Here is a 23,750-nt window from a genome sequence, read left to right on the forward strand (position 1 = left end):
TTCTGAGGTTGATTATTGTGAGGGTAGTTATCGTGAGGTGCATGCCAGAATGGTCGTGGGAGCAATCCATCCGGGTGAGGGTAATTTTGGGTGCTCGGGGCACCTTCTATCGGGCGTGGTGTTAGAGGAGTGAAAATCAGTCAGCGGTAGGCATCGTCAAGCCGGGTGATCCTTTCGGAGATACTGGCTATAGCTTCCTCAACTTGTTGAAAAATGGCAAGCATAGTTGTGGCACTGAACACAAATACCCCGTACGAGGCATCCTTCTCCAGGGCATTCACCTCATCATAAATTGGTAGGATGACGTGTGAGCAGTCCAAGGTTGGCTCATCATCGGAGATAGCATGGATTCCCAAAGGGTTTGTTTTGTTATTTGGTTTAGTTGGTGGAGGCAAAGGCAATTCTCCTTTCTAGAATCATCTCTTGGATGAGGTGTTTGAGCTTGAAGCATGTTTCCGTGTCATGACCTTTCCCTTGGTGGTACTGACATTGGGCATTAGGGTTCCAAAAGCGGGATTTCTTAGCATCAGACGCATCCGGGGTGGGTCCGATTGGTTGTAGTTTCCCTTGGTCCATAAGCCTCTTTAGGGTGCTTGCATAAGTTGACCCTATATTGGTGAACACTCTCTGCGGGCGCTCAGCTCTCTTGGCGGTTGGTTCAAGGAGGTTGACCTCATTAATCTTGTTCGTCTGACCATAAGGGCGAGATCCAGTCGATGTGGATCCTTGGTAGCCTCTACCGGTGGTTTTGGCTAGGACACCCTTTCGGAGGTCGTCTTCTATGCGTGTCCCAAGGATTTGCAGATCCTGGAAGGTCTTGATGTTTTGGTAGCTCAGTAAGTTGGCGTACACCGGCCGGAGATTGTTGGCAAATTTTTCCACCAAGGTTGACTCACTCGGCTTGCTGACCAACTGAGTACTTACTCTCCTCCAACGGGTTAAGAACTAGGTGAATCCCTCCTTGTCATTCTGGGTTAGGACCTCAAGATTATGGGTATTGGCTTGGATTTCGACATTGTCGGAATATTGCTTAGCAAATTCAACTGCGACCTCATCCCAGGTAGTAAGGTTCATCGGGTCAAGGGAGTAGTGCCATTGGCGAGGGATCGGTTCCAAGGATGATGGGAAGATCCGGGTGAAGAGTTCTTGTTTGACCCATTTAATGGCCATGTAGTCTTTGAAGGATCGAATATGATTGAGCGGGTCCTCTACTCCCTTGAATTTAGGCACATCAGTTAGGGTAAAGTTGTCAGGTAGTTGATCCCAAATAGGTTCAAATCTTCGGTTGTTCTCAAGATGGATATTGTTACCCCAGGCTAGGAGTTGTTCTTCCAAGAGCTTGAGCCTTTTCTCAGTTTCAGTCAAAGGTGGAGTGTTGTGCTCTCAAGTTTCCTTGTTTTCCAGGGTGTTAATACGGGTCTCGACACGATCCAAAGTGACCTTAAGAGCAGTGAGTAGGCCGGCTAGCTGAGCAGTTCTGACATCTCTGTTGTTATCATTGTTGTTGGACGAAGCTGAAGACGGGGCCATGGTTCTGAGGCAGAAAAACGACTCACAATACAACTCGATCCGGCACGGTTCAAAGACTGAAACCAGACAACGCAAAGGACGAGAGAAAGATCAGACTGAACAAGACGAGGATGACCGTGTGTGGTACCTCGGTGCTGACTCGATTTATGACGTGACGGTGTCGACCGAACCTTTGACACGCGTCCAACGTGGCGGCGTGACGCCATTGGACGAGTCTCGTGGTGATACGACTCATAAGTAAAGACCCATAAGTACGTTTGCTTCCACTCAATAGACACGAGGTGGAATTGGAATGTTGGACTGAAGTTTTCAAAAATAGAAGTTTTCAAAAAGATTCATTTGTCGCTTTATGAACAGCTTCCGAAGATAGGGATCTCCGCAAGTCAGTCAGTTGAAAGGGTTGTCTTAAGTTTGTTTGAAAAAGACGGTTTTGAGTTTGAGTCGACTCGAAAAACAATGTACTGTTTCCCAAGACGGTTTTTAAAATTCAAAATTGTATGTTTTGAAAATCGGGTTTTGAAATGTTTGAAGAGGTCTCGGGGACGGTGTATGGTCCTCGGGATCTTGCAAATGTCTCGAGAAAAGGGTGTGTGCTTTTCTCGGGTTTTGAAAGAGCCATTGTCGGCGCGAAACGGGTTAAAATCCGTGTCTAGACGCGGCGATTATAACGGCGTAAAAAGGTGATTTGAAATGGTTGTAAAAACCGAGTTTGAAAATCGTCATTACGACGGCCTAGAAAGGTGTGTCAAAATGGTTATAAAAATTGGGTTTGAAAATCGTCATTATGATGGCCTAGAAAGGCGTGTGGAAATTGTTATAAAACCCGGGTTTGAAAATCGTCATTATGACGGCCTAGAAAGGTGTGTTGAAAACAACGGTCGGCGAAAGACCGAGGTTTGAAACGGCCATTATAACGACGCAAAAAGGTATTTTTGAAAGTTTTAAAAATGACACGGAAGGACTTATGATCAAGTAGGACATAAGCACCCACAGTTCATTATATTATGCATAATCCTGACACGGGTTTTGGCTTAAAGGGTGGGTTACACACCAAGCAATCAAACCCCGATTTGCGAGAGGGATACCAATCCAAACAAAATGTGTAAGGAGGGTGCCCTAGCCTCGTGCTCGAAAGTGATGAAAGCTCTTTGACGAAACAGAAACTTTTAACGTCAATGGTATGCTTGACTCAATCTGGATTCGAAACGCGGGGATGAGAAAACTCACGCCGACGAGACGAGGTAATTGGTAAAAAATGGTTAGGTTGTGGGCCCGGACAAGGAACCCGACCGTGACCGCAATATCAATTAATGCATTCCAACTAAGACCTCGTTCGAGTCTCAACATCTAGGGATCTCAAAGACACAAGTGTCCTAGTTTTGCCCAGCGGAGTCGCCAATCTGTGGACGTAGCCACCTGCACGCCCCAGCCAATATGTGGGACATACAATGGTCTTTTGAAAGCCACGCTCGGCGGCGTAAAAAAAATGTTTTCGACCGGATCGTTTTAGATCGGTCGGTTTTGTCTCGGCAAGGGTCTCGAAACGAGTAAAGATGTTCGGCTTCGCCACCAAGCATTTGTGGGATGCTTGGTGTAACACCCCCATACTTCAAGTGCCTTACCAGGACCACTCAGGTATAAGGATGCCACCATCTCGGTTACCCGAGGCATGATATTCATAAGACAATAACGAAACAACTTTAAAAGAAAATAATGTTTAAAGTGATTACATAGCAATACCAAACTGATAAAAAGAAATACAAGATTCTCAGACGGTCTACTGCTAAAACTATCAAAGCTATAAAACATCGTCGACACACAATGGAAGACTTCTAACGCCACGTGATGACTCATCCTACTATCCCATACGCGTCATATCATACCTCAATAATCGCTCACCACCCCGAATGGATCACCACGCTTTTAAAACATTTAAACGGGTCGACTAATCACACAGCTCAATATATCAACAATAAGATAAACAAACAGCTTAACCGTCACACACACACAATCATACCAATCCCAACAATCTCAATCACCGACTGTCCACTGGACCAGCCCTGCCAGTGGGGGACCGCAGCCGTACCCACCAAATCCCCGCTCCTCATAATGAGCGATAACCCTGTCCATTAATGTGCGCATCCTCTTCCGTGACGGGTTCCACGAAGGGCGAAACTAGGGCGTGAAGCCACTCCCGCAAGTGACCCCACTCAGCCGAGGACACGCCTCGAGAACCAGAGATAAACAATCACAATCAACAAACCGTCACAATACAATTACTATATTAAACAATCAATCTCAACACATCAACAATCATCCCATTATGGGACTAATACGAGTAGAAATCCTACCTGAAAGCACAACTATCGACGGTCTCTACAAATTTGTATCAAAAGGCTTCTTCTACAAAACCTCCTCCTATCATACAACATACAAATGCTACCAAATCACAAACTACTCAAAAACCCCCAAATCCCTAGATTAGGGTTTAACCAACTTAAAGGAAAGACAATAAAAAGGGTTCATAGATCTTACCCTCGACGCAAGGATCTCAACGGTATAACCAACGATGAAAACCGACCTTCCAAACTCCGGGATTTGCTAACAATGCGATTAAGATGATGAACGTACTTGCTTTATCTCTTTGACAGTAAATTAGGTTTTGCAAAAGTGTTTAGAATGATGACGGAAAAAGGTTATATATCTTAATCGCATAATTAACAAAACTCGAGAAAAACTCCCCGTAAACCGGCTACTCGATCGAGTACCTAAGATACTCGATCGAGTACCCCCTTACTCGATCGAGTATCCTAGTTACTCGATCGAGTACCCAACAGATCAGAAAGTATTTTAAAACGCAACTCACCCTTACTCGACAGAGTAAGGCCTACTCGATAGAGTACCCAAAGACTCATAAATACGGAGTATTATAGTCTTCCCTCCTTAAAAAGAACTTCGTCCTCGAAGTTCAACCCATACTCAAAAACAAACATACTAACTCGATCAAGACACAACAACGTGACTAAGAACTCAAAACAAAACTCCAACCCAAACATGAACTCGTAACACCAACCCCACTAACTATTCCTACCTCCACAACATGGCTCACGATATCGTATCGACTCCATTATATCTCTCTCAACACTAACTCCATACACTACTAACTAGCTCCGTAATACATCACCCAGAGCCAATCCAATATCAAAATACCCCTAACATCAAACGGAATGTTACATTCTACCACCTTTAAAAGGAACTTCGTCCTCGAAGTTTACTTACACTCATAAACATCATCATGCCACTATCAAAACTCTCGAACTCCTAAACATCACACTACTACAAGCACGGCCATGGCCTTTTAACAACATCAACCACAAAACAAATCCCTCCTTTACGCTATGCTAACACTCTACTTCCAATTATTTTACAACATGCACAACCATGAAACTCACTTTTATCGCATCCTACTCCTCTTAAGACAAATGTTACGTCCTTGTAACTCACTAATACTAAATCCTTAGTTAAATCATCTCATCCTCCTCATCACCACCACATGTCAAAGATAACCGCCTATAACCTCATTTCTCTAACCGTTCCTATTTCCAAGGCTTTCTTACTTAAACAGTTCTCATACTTCAATTCACTCGGCACTCCATCTAACTAATACCGCAAAACCCTTAGCATAACCAATGCTCCAACTCTTCCACATTACCGCAACATGACATACCTCTCTATATAGACTATATAAAACTTCTATCGCCAAAAGCATAACTCACGATCCACACGTGTTACGTACACTCACACAGATCATCAAGTTCTTTTCTTTCATCACTGCAAAACTCATACATGACTTAACAAGACACTAAATCCAAACACCCTTCCCTCACTGGCCCAACGAAAGATTAAAACCACCTGCGGCTTTCAGATCATTACCACACATGTTCTACGAATCACTTGCCATGACTATGTGCACCGATGTCTCATCTACAACAAGGTCAAATATTTTGTACAACCTCTTACAACTGTGCCCTATCAACAGAAAATCACTATACCATCACAACAACAAAACATACACAACTTTCTCCCATATCATACTCTACCCTCACACCCAAGTTGAAACTGGTAAGAAACATCAACAAACAAAACAACAGCCTACATGTTCAACCAAAACTCACAAAGAACAACAACAAACAAAACAACAATCTATGTATAACTGGTATGCACTTTCGAAAACTCGTATCATAATCATCCTGCCTACTCCACCACAACCGGTGACGGCATCACATCACCGTCACCAACAACCGCACCGCAGTGCGAAAATACCCGCATCACAACACGAAGTACCGTGCCCGGATCACCACTCGAGGCACCACAACTGCACCGATAGACATCACAACTTACTCAAACCCATAAACACTGACTCAGCATAACTTCTCAGACAAGAAAAACTTACTCAAATCCACTTTATTAAATCACAACGCAACATATTATATGGATAAACAGATAAGCACCTCATGAACATCATCTCTACCATTTCACGGACTACGCATGTGTTATCAATACACATAAAATTATAACTAGCCATGCCAAATCAATCAAATTATTACCTTTTTAGCCTCATTCCATCAGATTGTCGTACCCTACATATATCACAAACATTCATATAACATCTTTATAACTATCACACCATACCGCTTCTCGTGAGGTTCGAACCTCACACAAACATTTATACACATCATAGACCCATAATCACATCCAACTAGTCAATCCTGATCACGTATGTTACCACTCGATAAAGGTTACCTGTCGCCCGAGCTTAACTCATATGCCCCTCATAACATATTTTCCCATTCGCATAACCATCACCTCATGCCATACTATTAATATTCAACCACTAGCGCTCGCCTCGTATAACCACATCTTATACTCCTTTACAACCATACATATCAATCCGGCCTTTGTAAAATCAACCTCTCTAGGACTGTTGTCTTTCTTATCTATCATCACCCTTAACCACTAGTGACAACACCACAATACCACCACTGCTCGTATATCAAACCTCTTACACTCGTATCAAAACAACACGGTTTTTCTACTATTTTTGGTTAACATCCCCAAATAAAGAACATCAAACCCATCAACAAAATTACCTCAACATTATTCCCAATACTATCTTAATTGTATCGTCATCTAATTTTCCACCAAAAATCTCATATCGTGTAAATACTCCACCAACTCTTACTCCCTAATTCCTCGAAACTCATTATTAATCATGTTGTCCTGAAGCTCCCATATAACCATTAACTAACATCCTCATGATAATATCACACATTTCGATGATTCCTTACCTTTATATCACATAACTCCGGTGAAAATTTTCCTTAGCTTACTTTTTACTCTTCTTTTCTCTTCACATTCAACAATACCGTTTAATAGCTCAACTCCTTATTACTTCTATCTAATTCTTTAGTGCTCCGGTTACCTTCTCATTCCGCCAAAGCTCAAATCCCATTATTTCATGTCGATATCATCTCGCTCTTTCTTACCATGGATCTTCTCTTATTATGCTATCGCTCACACTTGTCACTAACCTATCCATAAAATCAACGTTCACTGTTAAAACAACTTCATTTAATTTCATGCCGTTAAATGCCCAAAGAAATCACACGTAGTTTCACCTCTTAATAAACCAAATCTCCCAAACTCACTCACTGTCTACAAATCCACCTCGCAACATGTCTCCATAAAGTTCACTATATACTTCTCTTCTCAACCCCTTTAAAACGACCTTTCACTGTGTATATTCTTAACCCACACGACTCCTAACCATCTCACTCCATAATTCTTTACACATCTCAAGTTGCCACTATCCAAACCTTCCTTTCAATCTTTTCATTCTCACGTTTCTTAGACCCACATCATCCCTTACCCACTTTCACTTACTTTTACATCACTCAATTTCGCGAATAAATCACTCACCACGTCTCAACAAAACTTGCACCATGCCTCAATCAGCTCATCAATATTCTTTTTCTTTTTCCACTTCTCAGCACAACCACATATAGCTCATCTCCTCCCACCAAACTCATACTCACCATAAGGTGCCACTCACCACCCCATAAGATTGGGTAAATTACGTATCAAGACCAACTTACATGTAAAACAATGCATAAAGAAGTAAAATAACAACTTTGAATTAAACATAATATGCAACGAATGTCAAAAGATAAGCATATGACCCAAAACAGGGGTCACTAGATCGAGTACAGGCCACTCGATCGAGTAAGGGACTTACTCGATCGAGTACCCCAATTCCCAGCACTGTCCAGTTTTCGTAAAACAGTCATAACTCACTCATTACTTGGTCGTTTTGGGCGTGTGACCTATCGTTAGAATCGTAAAAGGACAAGCTATCACCTCCAATTGGAATCACATCAAAATCATTTATTCATCTCAAGTTCTAACAGTTTAAAGACAACCTCTTTATAATCGAAAAAACACAACTACTTGATTTTACTTCCAAACAACTTAAACAACAATCAAGCAAACAAAACCAGTCCAAAACTCATAAAACCAGTATTCATAATCATATGTTACTATTTTCAAAAATCAAGCAACAACATCCATCATACACATATATTATTTAACTCATTAGTCATGTACTAACAGCATACTTTAAATTTTATAACTTTTCATAACACAACATTCTCATACATTACAAATCCTATTTCCATGTTACTAATACAACAACATTACAAATATAATTCGTCACTTAAACATATTCATAATCACAAAATTCATATTCTCATGCAATTGCTACCCCATCTTTTTCAATCATTTCATCCATTTCCAACACATTCCTCATCATTCTCATACACTTTTCTAACAATTCCAACCAACATTGTAAACCAACTATCATGCAACATGCTTTCAATCAACAACATACGAAATCACATTATCACCATCTTTTCTACACATTCACCATTCTCCACATACATACATCCACTGATTCATGCCAAACATCACCATATAGGTACACAATTCACAGGATAAACACATAGCGATCCCGACTCATATCCCATGGTGACCGGTTCAAAATTGTAGGGCGAGTTCGCGACTTTAGGACGTCTCCCAAGTCTTTGCGTTAGCTCCTACAACCTTTACCCCGGGTTCATTTTAATTGAATCCCTATATTCATTGGGTTCATTGGTTACAGGTATCAGGATCGTCGCTCTGATACCATTTGTAACACCCCCATACTCCAAGTGCCTTACCAGGACCACTCAGGTATAAGGATGACACCATCTCGGTTACCCGAGGCATGATATTCATAAGACAATAATGAAACAACTTTAAAAGAAAATAAAGTTTAAAGTAATTACATAGCAATACCAAACTGATAAAAAGAAATACAAGATTCTCAGACGGACTACTGCTAAAACTATCAAAGCTATAAAACATCGTCTGACATAGCGGAAGACTTCTAACTGCCACGTGATGACTCATCCCAGCTATCCCATACGCGTCATATCATACCTGCTCAATAACTGCTCACCACCCCCGAATGGATCACCACAGTTTTTAAAACATTTAAACGGGGTCAGTACTAATCACACAACTCAATATATCAACAATAAGATAAACAGATAAAATTAACCGTCACACACACACAATCACACCAATCCCAACAATCTCAATCACCGATCGTCCACCGGACCACCACCGCCCGGGGGGAGCGCACCGTACCCACCAAATCCCCGCTCCTCATAATGAGCGATAACCCTGTCCATTAATGTGCATATCCCCTTCCGTGACGGGTTCCACGAAGGGCGAAACTAGGGCGTGAAGCCACTCCCGCAAGTGACCCCACTCAGCCGAGGACACGCCTCGAGAACCAGAGACAAACAATCACAATCAACAAACCGTCACAATACAATTACTATATTAAACAATCAATCTCAACACATCAACAATCATCCCATTATGGGACTAATACTGAGTAGGAAATCCTACCTGGAAAGCACAACTATCAGACGGTCTCTACAGCTGTATCAAAAGGCATCTTCTACAAAACCTCCTCCTATCATACAACATACAAATACTACCAAATCACAAACTACTCAAAAACCCCCAAATCCCTAGATTAGGGTTTAACCAACTTAAAGGAAAGACAATAAAAAGGGTACATAGATCTTACCCTCGACGCAAGGATCTCAACGGTATAACCAACAATGAAAACCGACCTTCCAAACTCTGGGATTTGCTAACAATGCGATTAAGATGATGAACGTACTTGCTTTCTCTCTTTGACAGAAAATTAGGTTTTGCAAAAGTGTTTAGAATGATGAGGGAAAAAGGTTATATATCTTAATCGCATAATTAACAAAACTCGAGAAAAACTCCCCGTAAACCGGCTACTCGATCGAGTACCCCCTTACTCGATCGAGTATCCTAGTTACTCGATCGAGTACCCAACAGGTCAGAAACTATTTTAAAACGCAACTCACCCTTACTCGGCAGAGTAAGGCCTACTCGATAGAGTACCCAAAGACTCATAAATACGGAGTATTACACTTGGAACCCGTTCGAATCCAATTTATACCTCGGTCAAACGAAGCACAAAGCAGTGTTTGACATAGGCACTAAAGATAAGGAATCGTCCCTCTTTAGCACCCTATCTGTAGAATGACTCTCGTACACCCTGGTTAAGGTCGTCCACTATCCAAAGTTTCTGAGTAAGAGGTGAAGGTAAGTATTGGGAAGCCCTTTAAGCAGACACCCAATCCCGCCCGCAGAAGCGGCCTTTACTGATCGATCTTGGTTGGTTGAATGCAAAAGTTGATAAAACGGTTTAAATGCATGAATGTGCATCCAATAATTTAAACCTATTATGTGAGAGCTTTCTAAGTCGGTTTATTTAATCCAAGTATCAACTATAAGATGTCAAGTTGGATTTATGGTTGATTTGCATGCAAGACAGAAATTAAACATCCATTTACCAAATTAGGTTTATGGTGCATAACGTGATCCATTTGTCTTAATAACACGTTTTGCAAATACGGTTTTTGAATGAGCAAGTTAGTCGTCTGATCCGTCCTATATCCGGGTTAGCCGGAGTCGGGATCGTCCTAGACTAATGCTGGAAAGGGAACAGACCCTGCACCAGGCAGCTAAATGAGGCGCAAGTATATTGGCGATGTAAGGGGCCTCCCCTGGTTTGAAAATAGGAAAAGAAATGGCATGTTTAGGCGCGGATCAGTCAACGGTATAAGACGCATTCTGACCATTGAAAAACGTATATAAAACGTATTGAAAATGGGTATTTGGACCCATTTTGGTTTGAAAGGACCGTTTAGGTCGTATTTGTGTTAATTTGAGGAATGAGACTTGAATAATCATAAATGTTTTGATGATATTCGATGTTGGGTTCGACTTTATAAGCTTGACATGAATAGTTTTGAAAATAATTATGAACTAATGGTTTTAAGTTCATTTGAATATAATTAGTCGATACTCATCATCGTACCCGGTTTAAAATCCGACAAGGTATCTAGAACGAAGGATGACTTTGTGTTGGTGACTAATAAATTTATTTTGAAAATGTAAAGAAATGATGAAAGGCTTTAAAATACCTTCCAAAATGTAAATAAATGAAATAAAAGGCTTTTAAATACCTCTTAAATGTAATTAACCAAATATTATCACCGAAACACGGATTAAACCGTCATGGTATTAAGAACCAAGGGTGAAAAATGCTTTATGGTTAAAACTTGTAAAAGAGAATAAAATGGGTTTGAAAATACTTGAAATGGTAAAAACCGAATACAAATATGAAAATGAAAAATAGAGGAAAAGAAGAGACCAAACACGGATTGGACTTAAGTCTGGGCAGGCCTGTGTGCTACGTAAGTAGCCCCTGCCTCAACCAAAAGTCCGGTTTTGGCTCATTCTTCCCATGTTTTGGACCATGTTGATGCGTGCATCTTATATAGGTATTTCATACTTCATTTGCACTCATTTCTATGCATTTTGTGTAGTATTTAGCTACAAATGTCCCCCGAATTGGCTACTTTGGTTTGTCTTGTATTATTTGGAGGTATGAACCGGAAATGAGCATAATCAAGCCTAAAACATGTTCCTATGCATGCATTTAGGAGATGAGTTCAGTCGGTGCTTGAAATCTACTATTTTGAGATACGCAAAGAAGTAAGATAGTTAGGCGAGCAAAGGAAGAACTTCAAATTACTAGTGCCTACTTTGAAGAGCCATATCTCGAGTTCTACAACTCATTTTAAGGTGATTCAAATTGGATATGAAATCTTGTCCTCTTATATTTCCAACACCACCGGAAATGCCCTATTTGCGCAAGTAACGAAGAAATGGCAACCGTTTGATGTTCAGTGCGCAAAGCCGGAATTGTGCGCTGGAAAGTACTCGATCGAGTACAATTGTGTTCGATCGACTCCTTTTTCTACTCGATCGAGTAGTGCCTAATAAATAAGTGCTCGATCGAGTACCTAATGTAATAGGTTTTAGCTTGGTTTTACTCAATCGAGTGATATAAAAGTCCTCGATCGAGTATATCTCTATTGGGCTCGGGCTTTTTCGCTTTAATTCTTTATTAGGTCAAATAAAATCCTATTTCTTATAAATAGGAACGATGAGACGTCATTTGGACACACGATATACATTAATATTTTCCCTTTCTCTCTGTTGAATGTTACACTGCTTCTCTTTTCGGGATCTTAGTCTATAATCTCTTTCCTTACTCTCTCTATTTAGTTCTCTTTTTCATTTGCAATGTTTATTTCTTCTTTATCTTTCGCTCTTATTTCCTTTATCATTATGTATAGCTAATTATCCCTGCTAGGATTTAGGGGAGTCGATGATTATTGTTAATTGCTAATTAGTTTGCAGATCTGTCGTTTTTTATTATGTCTCTGTTGTTTATCACTGCTCTTAATTGTAACTAGTTGATTGAATCGATGTAATTAGCTTATTTAACATTGATAAGCCTTGACCTAGACCAGAAGGTTGGAAGGGGTGAGACCTGTAGTGAGCATTGGGGTACTTTAGTGAGGGCGGAAGCTAAGCTATTAGTGTTTTAGGGCGAATTGAGACCGGAAGGAGATATTCGTTGCCCCTTAGACCGATACAACTGACTGATCTGTGACCTTAGCTGAAATTGACCGGTAATCATTGATGACCCAACATCCTAGTTCCCTTTTCTTGTTGTTAATCTCTCTTTTTATTTCCTCTTGCCTTAATCTCAATAGTTTAGTTAAACCAATTCAAACCCCCTTCTGGTGACTTTAGACAGACCGAGTTGACAAGTAGATAGTGATCGCCTCCATGTGGAGATCGACCCTACTTACTGCTAGCTTTTATTAGTGTAACTAGGTATTTTAGTTTTGGTACTTGACGACGGTATCAAATTTTGGCGTCGTTGACGGGGAGACAACTAATTTATTTGTTTGTTTAACTTTGTCTGTCTCTAGCCTCAAGGGATTTATCCCTTGAGGCCGTTCTAATCTTTTCCTTTAGTGTTGTTTTGATAGGCCCCACAAGTCCTACCTAGACAGTTCTAGGTAAAAGATCGTCAAAGGGAAGGCTTGAGTAACTTTGACCCGTCACCCATGTTCCATTATATGGCACAACAGGGGTGATTTATTGCGGGAAATGTGGTGCTGCTGAGCACAATGCAGCTTTTTTCTTAGCTAAAAATGACGAGGTTTATGCGTTCAAGAACCGTAGACAACCTAATCAATATGTTTTAGTTGCGCCGCCACATCTACCATATCAACAGCCTCCATTTGTCTGGCCACTACAACAACAAGCTCCTCCTCCTGATAAGCGGAAAGAAGAGATTACTGAGTTGAAATCTTTAGTGAAGGCGCTTGTACTGCAAGTGCAAGAACATGATAGACAAATTTTTGCGCAGTTAGCTCCTAAATCTGAAATAGCTCAGTTAGCTGCCGAGTCGAATATTGGGCAGCCAAAGGAAGTCTGCGTAACCTACGCAGAGAGTGGTCTTTCCAACGAAAGACCCGCGTTGCCTAGTGCTGCTGATGACTGGGATGACTCGGATTAAGAATTTCTATCATATAATGAAGCCTTACACGAAGATTTATGCACTGATCAGCAAGAATCACTCGATTGAATGGATTATATTGGTCGATCAAGTGAAATTCCTGAAGAAATGTTCGATCGAACAGTTTATACCACTCGATCGAAAAGCTTCTTTGAGGAAGTACTCGATCCAGATTTTTCATGTACTCGATCGAGTGATTATCAAGAGGAAAGCTTGTCGAGTAACAATTCTACTCGATCGACTGATTTGGCCAGGGCGAGCAATGATTTTTCACTTGGGTTCATTTTAGATGACAATTGTGATGATGACAACGGTTATGGTGAGTCTCCCTTTTTCAAAGCTAAGCTGGATGCGCTTGAGGCTGCGATTTACGGAATGGAATCCACCGAGGAGGGTGACGAGAAGACAGCTGAGTCGGTAATTTCTTTGAGCACGGAAGAGGTAATATCTTCCTTGGTCAATGATTCCATCATTGAGAGCGACCAAACCGAGGTAGTAGATGATAGTTATATTATTATTTGTATAAACAGTACATTACCTCATTTTACTTATGCTTCGTATTTCAATGCAATACCCCCTCCCATTTGGTTAGATAATTTGATAATGATTCACCATCCTTGCCACCCGAAATTTGTTAATCTGAAACGTTGCCCTAGATTATTATTAATTGCTCCCGAGCTCCTTTATTTTGTGGACAAATTTAGGAGCTGTCATAGGAAATTTGTTAGGCTTAAACGTTTGTACATTTTATTTTCCTATGCTACTGTTATACTATGGTGCTACTTACAGTTTTGTGTAGCACATGCGCAGCTGTTTGATCGGCTACTGCGCGCTTTGAGCTGTTTTGACTGGGATAGATCAGGATGGCTGGAGGAAGAAAAGAAGGTCGAGCTGGGACCTGTCTGAAACTAGCGCTATCCGGGAGGCAACCCGGAATTTAAGCTTTTTATTTGTTTTTCTAATGTTTCGGTTTTTGTTGTGTGTTTAATAATGTGTCTTCTCGATCGAGTGCCCTACTTTCTTGATCGAACACTTCTACAGCCCATTGCACTCGATCGAGTAATCTTCTCTCTCGATCGAGTTGGTTTGCCTTGATTCGCTTCCTGTGACGATGTCCTGCACCTGGGTGTGACCTCCCATGTTGCTGGCTGGGAGGTCCCTACTTCGCCTTATCTTGTAAGTTTTCCGCATCTTCGCTCTTCTTTTTAGTTTGCATTTCCTTTCCCTATTTTTGGGTATAATGAGGGCATTGTACGGTTTGGTTTGGGGAGGTTATGCGTCCATATTTGTGTCTGCATATTGTTTTTATTACATTTTTGTTATCACGTTTAATTTTTCTGCATGCACTGTTTCTTATTTTTATAAAATTCAAAAATCCCATAAAAATTCGAAATTTCCAAAAAAAAATTCACATTTATTTTTGCATATAGGTTGATTTGGAACGGTAGATTTCCGTGATGAAACTGCACATTAACTTGTCTTGTCACTTGAGCCTTGCATCTAATTAACATTTATTAGTTTAGTCTTGCGCATATCTACGAGTTAATGTCAAAAATATAGCTAACTGTGTAGACTTAACTTGATAAATTGGCAACCTACTTACAATTTCTGAGTTTTAGAGCTATATAACTGGTGACATTCATGACCGATTTATGTAGGAATTGAGAGTAGTACTTCTTGCATAACATGTCCATTACTTTTGCACATTTATGAAATTCGATTGCTTGTCACTTGCGTACATTCGGGTTTGTGGTCGGTGTCACATGCAGGGTGGTGCTTACAAATTCCCTTTCTTTAATTTTCACCTACTTAGCTCCGCTTTAGCCAAATAAAGAATTTTTGATCTATTAGCTACACCCCAAATTTAGCATGCCAGTCAAGCTAGTTTAGTGTAATTTTTGTGGTATATTTCATATTTTGCGAGTTTGGCTTATTCTGACTTGTACGGAGTTGGTAGAAAAAGAAAAAATAAGAAAAAGAACAACGTGGAACAAAAGAAAAAAAATTGAAAAATCAAAAAAATGGAAAACGACGTGAAACAGAAGAGAAAGAAAGAAAAAAAAAGTTGGGTTGAGTTGGTTGAAATAAGCGACCGTCTCTGCTTATTTTTATCTAGTGATAGTCTCCCTCCTCCGTTTTACTCATATATTTTTGAGGAGATAGTGTATTTGGATAGTGAGATGCGTGCCAGTGAAGGGCACTTGTGTTTATCTTCAGTCAGTTGAGATTCAGACGGTTTTATATGGTCCTGTTTAGGAACTAGCTTGGCGCTTTTACTTCCACATTTCCATAATTTATTTTGCCTTTTCTCACCTGAACCGCACTTTCCTATACTTCTTGTAAGCCCACGGCTGTGACGGACATTGTTGGTTGTATTGTATGTGTAGTACTTGAATCGTCTATCATTTTTATTGCATGCATGCTATGTAGGTCGCAGTTTAGGTGAGTGACTTTATTCTCTTTCTCTCTTACATATATAATTCACCCTTTGCTTCATGAGAGAAGAGTGACCCGTGAGAGTCCGATTTTGTTGGTCCTGCATGGTCGATAGGTCAGTTTTATTTATGGACATTTTATAACTCGTTTGCGTATTGACTGATGTGGCTATAACTTGTAATTTTTGATTGCATTAAATTGGTTTAAGTAGACAAGTTATAGCTAGCTCTGAGCTTTCTTTTTTCGTTCCATTAGTTTTGCATATAGTTTACTTGGGGACAAGCAAAGGTTTGGTTTGGGGAGATTTGATGCGTGCATTTTATACAGGTATTTCATACTTCATTTGCACGCATTTCTATGCATTTTGTGTAGTATTTAGCTACAAATGTCGCCCGAATTGGCTACTTTGGTTTGTCTTGTATTATTTGAAGGTATGAACCGGAAATAAGCATAATAAAGCCTAAAACATGCCCCTATGCATGCATTTAGGAGATGAGTTGAGTCGGAGCTTGCAAACTACTATTTTGAGATGCGCAAAGAAGTAAGATAGCTAGGCGAGCAAAGGAAGAACTTCAAATTACTAGTGCCTATTTTGAAGAGCCATATCTCGAGTTATATAATAGATTTTCAGGTGATTCTAATTGGAGATGTCTCCTCTTAGCTTTCCAACGCCACCGGAAACGCCCTGTTTGCCCAAGTAACGAAGAAATGGCAGCCATTTGAAGTTCAGTGCGCGAAGCAGGAATTGTGCGCTGGAAAGTACTCGATCGAGTACAATTGTGTTCGATCGACTCCTTTTTCTACTCGATCGAGTAGTGCCTATTTAATACGTGCTCGATCGAGTACCTAAAGTATGATCGAGTACCTAAAGTACACGATCGAGTACCTAAAGTACTCGATCGAGAGGTTTTAGCTTGGTTTTGCTCGATCGAGTGATATAAAAGTCCTCGATCGAGTAAATCTCTATTGGGCTCGGGCTTTTTTGCTTTACTTCTTTATTTGGTCAAATAAAATCCTATTTCTTAGGAATAGGAACGATGAGACGTCATTTGGACACACGATATACATTAATCTTTTCCCTTTCTCTCTGTTGAACGGTACAGTGCTTCTCTTTTCGGGATCTTAGTCCGTAATCTCTTTCCTTACTCTTTCTATTTAATTCTCTTTTTCATTTGCAATGTTTATTTCTTCTGTATTTTTCGCTCTTATTTCCTTTATCATTATGTCTAGCTAATTATCCCTTCTAGGATTTAGGGGAGTCGATGATTATTCTTAATTGTTAATTAGTTTGCAGATCTGTCATTGTTATTATGTCTCTGTTGTTTATCACTGCTCTTAATTGTAACTACTTGATTGAATCGATGCAATTAGCTTATTTAACATTGATAAGCCTTGACCTAGACCGGAAGGTTGGAAGGGGTGAGACCTGCAGTGAGCATTAGGGCACTTTAGTGAGGGCGGAAGCTAACCTATTAGTGTTTTAGGGCGAATTGAGACCGGAAGGAGATATTCGTTGCCCCTTCGACCGATACAACTGACTGATCTATGGCCTTAGCTGCAATTGAGCGATAATCATTGATGACCCGACTGTTGGGAAATGTGTCCTCAACAATAGTGCAATCATATGATTTAAATATCATTATTAAATCTCATTTTAAAGAATACAATTGGGAAGTATTTATATCATTAACCAACTGTCAACATATATCGGTAATGATTGGTCAAGCTAGAGTTTGACATTACTTGTGTGACGGTGGTGATCAGTTGACCCCCTAGGTCATACCTATAGGGCAATACTCTTAATTGATCATTTAATTAATCGTGTAATGTTACGAGTTATTTAAATTACTTGAAAAATTGACGGACGATTTTGGAAGTAAAATTTACGTATCAAATTGAAATGTGATTAAATGAGATACGGTCTGAGTAATCGAATTGTATCATTACTCGGATGAAATTATTGTTTAAAGAAACAATTGAATTTGAATGAATTATTATAAATACGATTTATAAACTGGTGAAATATTTTGGTACAAGTAATTTTGAATTACTAAGTTGATTGTTGTATATGACGTATTTTTATTAACGCGTTGATTTTTAATATGTTAAAAATACATAACAATTTATGTTACATATGACATGTGACATATTGACATTTGACAAAAATAATATGGAATCCATATTACAATAAGTGCCGAAAATTGGAGGTGGTTTAGGCTAATTGTGGTTGATTAAATAAGTGGAAAACACAATCATTCTATAGTGAGCCTAGCCATGCAACCCTAGTTTGCATTGTGAAGGCAAACAAGGGCATGCATTGGGTCTTTCTCTTCCCCCTTTCTACCCTCCTACCCGGTTTCACCCTAGGAAAGACAAAAGGATTTTTGTCTTATATTTTGATAAAAACACTACATGCATTAGTGTGTATCTATCTATCATTATTCATTCTTACTTCTTAATATTTTAGAAAGAGAAAAACCTCTAAAAATCCCTCTCCTCTAACCGGTTTTAGAGAGTAAAAACCAAACAATTTTTGGTTCAATTTTTCACAAGATTAATATTCTACTAGCTCATATAATATTAATTTGATTAAGAGTAAGCCTTGGGTATAAAGCTTAGGGAGAGTTCCTATACTTGGATCTTGTTTCTTCCATTAAAGGAAAGCTCAAGAACAAAAGAAAAGGAGATTTCTTTTGTGCCCATTAAACCAAAATACCCATTGTAAGAATAATGATTTCTCCTCTATTTTTCCATATTGTTTGCATGCATAAAATCCGTATTTAATTTTATGACAAATTAATTAAGACATATATGAGTATGTTAATATGTATATGAATCTACTTTTCCTTCAATCGGTATCAGAGCCACGGTTGTTTGCATGCAAATCGGTTAAAGGTTTTCCGAGTTATAAGAATAACAAATAAAACTTGTAATTTTGTGTTATTGTGATATATCACGAAATTAATCCATGCATGTTAATATTTCTGGTCCTAAAATGTTTTAGGATATTTTGGTTAATTTTACGGATTTTTATTGTTCATAATTTACTATAATGGCATTTAAATGTGATTTTATGAGTAAAAATGTCATTTTTGGTCTAAAATTAGCTATACTTCGAATTTTCCATTGATTTTTGGATATGTTGTGATATATATTATTTTGAGATAACCTGTAAATTTTCATAATTTTTTGGACTTGTTATGCTCGAAAAATAAATTTTTCATTATTAAATTCGGATTTAAGTGAAAAATAGGTTAATATGAGTTAAATTTTGAATCTGGTCATAAAAAATTAATATGTTGTCACATGCAATTTTAAAAGATGTGTGTAAAATAATTGGCTATAAAGAAGTCTTTTTGCATGATTTATGGATTTTTGAAGAAAAATAGCATAAATAGTGACATTATTAGTGGAAAATTAATAAAACATAATCTATGACTTAGGAAAAACGTCTAATGTTGCATTTTTATTATCTTTTTCAGATCTAAAATTGAAAAGTTAATGAAAATAATTTTTCCATGTTTTTATGGTTATTTTATTAAAAAATCGATAAACCGCAACATTGTTTTTCCGGAAAAATTTCGAAATTTTTAACCTAAGATTTTGAACATTATGAGTGTCATGGTAATTTTCCATAATGTTCATGAGTTTAAATTTCAAATTTTGAATTTGTTTGAAATTTTGTGATTTATTTGAAGATTAATAGCTTATTTTTGTAATTTTTGGTCCATTTATGAACAATTTTGTAAATATGGGTTAATTATGGTCAAATTATTAGTGAAGACTAAATTTTGAGTCCTAAGAGGTTAGGGTAATTAACTTATGCATAAATATGAGTTTATGTATTTTTGTGATTATAAAAATGTTGAAATCACGCAAATCCGTAAAAACCGAGTAATATACGATATTGGCTAATTAAAGGCGATTTAGCATAAAATTGAGCATGTTCATACATATTATAATGCTGCATTTTTCTTTATGATTGTCATAATTTTAATTTATGTAATTTTGAATTATGTAATTTTACTTAGTATGGCCTTAGATTTTTAATTGGTATTTCCCGAAATGTATGGGAATATCATTTCGGTTGTAATTTTATTGTGATCTCGTATCACCGTTATGTAATTTAATAGATTTATTTTATTTTAGTTACAAATGTATAATAGGAAATTATGTAATTTATTATGTAATTTTATTCATTCCGGAGTTCCCAAAGACGGATTTCTTCAAGAATGGCGATACATAAAGACGGTGTTACCTCGAGATGCGTGCCACAATCGAAGTTCAAGGGACCAATGGAGTTGGTTTCCGAATATGTAATAGTTAAATAGTTTTTCTATTTTAGGAAAGGCCATACTAGGATTTATTTATCTTTATGCTTGCATTTTATTTTATGTCACATGCATCGCTAAATCGCCATAACTAAAACATGCATCTTTTATCGAGTTTATCGACCGTGTCAATTCGAATTATCGTAGTTCACCGCTTTAGTTCACTTAAAACGTGATAGATAATAAATTGACATGACCTCTCACTAAAACAAACAATTGAGACATAGCCTTACCAAATAGTAGAAACCATGAAAACCTATTTCGCGAGGGAGTGCACTCGGCTACCCCGGGGTACAAACCTTGCTACGTAGGGGAAGTGGGTGATAAATGTCTATCCACCGAATTCATGTTGATGAGGGTTGCATCGGCTACCCAGTGCCTAAGTTGATGTGGGTTTGGATAATGGACACATTTATTCGAAATTTGGATTGTACTCAACAAAAGTTATTGATAAGGGTTGCATCGGCTACCCTGTGCCCTTGTTGATGTGTTTTGGGCTATAGATAAAAATTAGAGTAATTTTATCGACCAAGAGTTCTAAAACTAGAGTCGATTAAAAGGTTAATCCACCGAGTTATATTGATAAAGGTTGCATCGGCTACCCCATGCCTAAGTTGATATGAATTTGGGTCTTGGAATCATTTATTATAGTTGGGTAGAGGTCACTATATAAATGTTCATATCTTGTTAATTTGCAAGTATGATTTAAAAAGACAAATGTTAATATTTCCTTTCCTCCATATTTGTAGTGCATTACAATGAATCCAACAAATGCTACCGCACCGATAACTATTGAGTCATATCACAATGTTCTTGACAACATATGCTCCAACAACGATTTCGATACAACTAGAGAACTTCATTTCGGGATAGGTTCGGATGGAAACCTTAACTTCATCACCTCTTCTAAACCACCCACTACTACTAGACCTCGTGTGAGTCCGTCTCAGGAAGACTACCTCATACAATCTATAGGGTCTTTGTCTCTGGAAGATAAAGATGCCAAAGCTAGTGGGAGCTCTAGCAATCAAGTTCTTGCTTCAAAGGGCAAGAGGTTCAAGAAGAAAGGAAAGAAAATCAAAAACTTCAAGCAAGTTAATGATGAGTGCCATTATTGCTATGGCATGGGACATTGGCTTAGGAATTGTCCCATGTATTTGCGAAATATAAGGGAAGGACTCATTACTCCAAAAGGTACAATTCCTAAAGAAATTTATGTTATTGATATAAATTATACTTCCACTACAACATGGGTACTAGATGCCGGTTGTGGTTCTCACCTTTGTAATCATTTACAGGGTTTAAGAGATGTGAAGAGGCTTAGCAAGGGAGATGTGGATCTACGCCTTGGAAATGGAGCTCGGGTAGCGGCCGAATCCAAGGGAACTTATGTTTTAGCTTTGCCAAATGGATTTGAGTTGTATTTGCATAATTGTTTTTATGTGCCTACACTCACTAAAAACATTATTTCAATCGCCATGCTAGACATGGACGGTTTTTGTTTTGTCATTAAGAACAATCGTTGTACTATTTCTAGGAACGACTTGGTTATAGGCCAAGCTTCCTCTATCAATGGCATTTACATTTTAGAGACCTCAAATCCGACAAATGATATTTATAACATTCAATCAAAGAAACTCAAAACAAGTGACCCAAGTGAAGCGTTCATTTGGCATTGTCGATTAGGTCACATAAACGAGAATCGCATCAAAAGATTAATTTCGACTAATGTGATTACACCATTTGATTATCAATCATTTGGTACATGCGAATATTGCCTACTTGGCAAAATGACTCGTAATCCTTTTAGTGGTAAAGGTACACGAGCTAGTGAGCTATTGGGACTCATACACACCGATGTATGTGGACCAATGACTATCACCGCTCGTGGTAATTATGACTACTTCATAACCTTCACCGATGATTTAAGTAGATATGGGTATATCTATTTAATGAAACATAAGAGTGAAGCGTTTGAGAAATTCAAGGAATTTCAAAACGAAGTAGAGAACCAATTGAACAAAAGGATTAAGGCACTACGATCCGATCGTGGTGGTGAATACCTTAGTTTTGAATTTGATTCACACTTGAAAGGTTGTGGTATTATATCACAACTTTCTCCACCCGGAACACCACAACTGAATGGTGTTGCCGAAAGGAGAAATCGAACCCTACTTGATATGGTTCGATCTATGATGAGTCAAACCGAGTTACCGAACTTGTTTTGGGGATTTGCAATCCAAACTGCAATTCTATCTTTAAATAATAGTCCCACTAAAGCCACCGAAAAGACTCCATTTGAAACATGGAAAGGAAAAGTTCCTAATCTATCCTACATGAAAATTTGGGGATGTGATGCTTACGTCAAATCTAAACCCGACAATAAGCTTGCCCCAAGATCTGAAAAGTGCATCTTTGTAGGCTATCCTTTCACCTCTCGAGGTTACTATTTCTATAAACCTCAAGATAACAAAGTGTTTGTGTCTTGCGAGGCTGTCTTCTTAGAACGAGAATTTATTTCTAAGAGACAAAGTGGGAGAAATTTTGAACTTGATGAAGTTCAAGAGCCACAAACCGAGGTAGAGACGCAAGAAGATGTTCCTTCGTCGTCTAACGCGGTTGTACCTCCTCCACTAAGAAGGACGGGACGATTAATTCGCCATCCCGATCGATATGTGGGACTTATCGAGGAAGATGGAACACTCGATGTGTTGCTTATAGAAAGTGACGAGCCCGCCACCTACAAGACCGCAATCTCTAGTCCAAATTCCTCCTTATGGCTTGAAGCCATGAAGTCCGAAATGGATTCTATGCATGAAAACCAAGTTTGGGACTTGGTCGATTTGCCTAAAGGGGCAAGACCCCTTCAATGCAAATGGATATTCAAAATCAAGAATGGCATAGAAGGACATGATGATGTCTACAAAGCTAGGCTAGTGGCAAAAGGATTTACCCAAGTCCAAGGTCTCCATTATGATGAGACCTTCGCCCCCGTAGCCATGCTAAGATCCATACGGATTATGTTAGCGATCGCCGCATTTCATGATTATGAAATATGGCAAATGGATGTCAAAACCGCTTTTCTAAATGGGCATTTAGAAGAGGAGGTGTACATGATACAACCCGAAGGTTTTGTTGATTCTAAAAATCCTAACAAAGTATGCAAACTTAAGAGATCCATTTATGGTCTTAAGCAAGCATCTAGAAGTTGGAATCATCGATTCAATCATGTTATAAAGGAAAATGGTTTCACTCGAAGTGTTGAGGAACCATGTTTATACATGAAATTCAGTGGGAGCAATGTTGTGTTCCTAATCTTGTATGTCGATGACATACTACTCATTGGAAATGATATTCCAATG

The sequence above is a fragment of the Silene latifolia genome, chromosome 9 (genome assembly GCF_048544455.1).
Source record: "Silene latifolia isolate original U9 population chromosome 9, ASM4854445v1, whole genome shotgun sequence".
Classification (NCBI taxonomy): Eukaryota; Viridiplantae; Streptophyta; class Magnoliopsida; order Caryophyllales; family Caryophyllaceae; genus Silene; species Silene latifolia.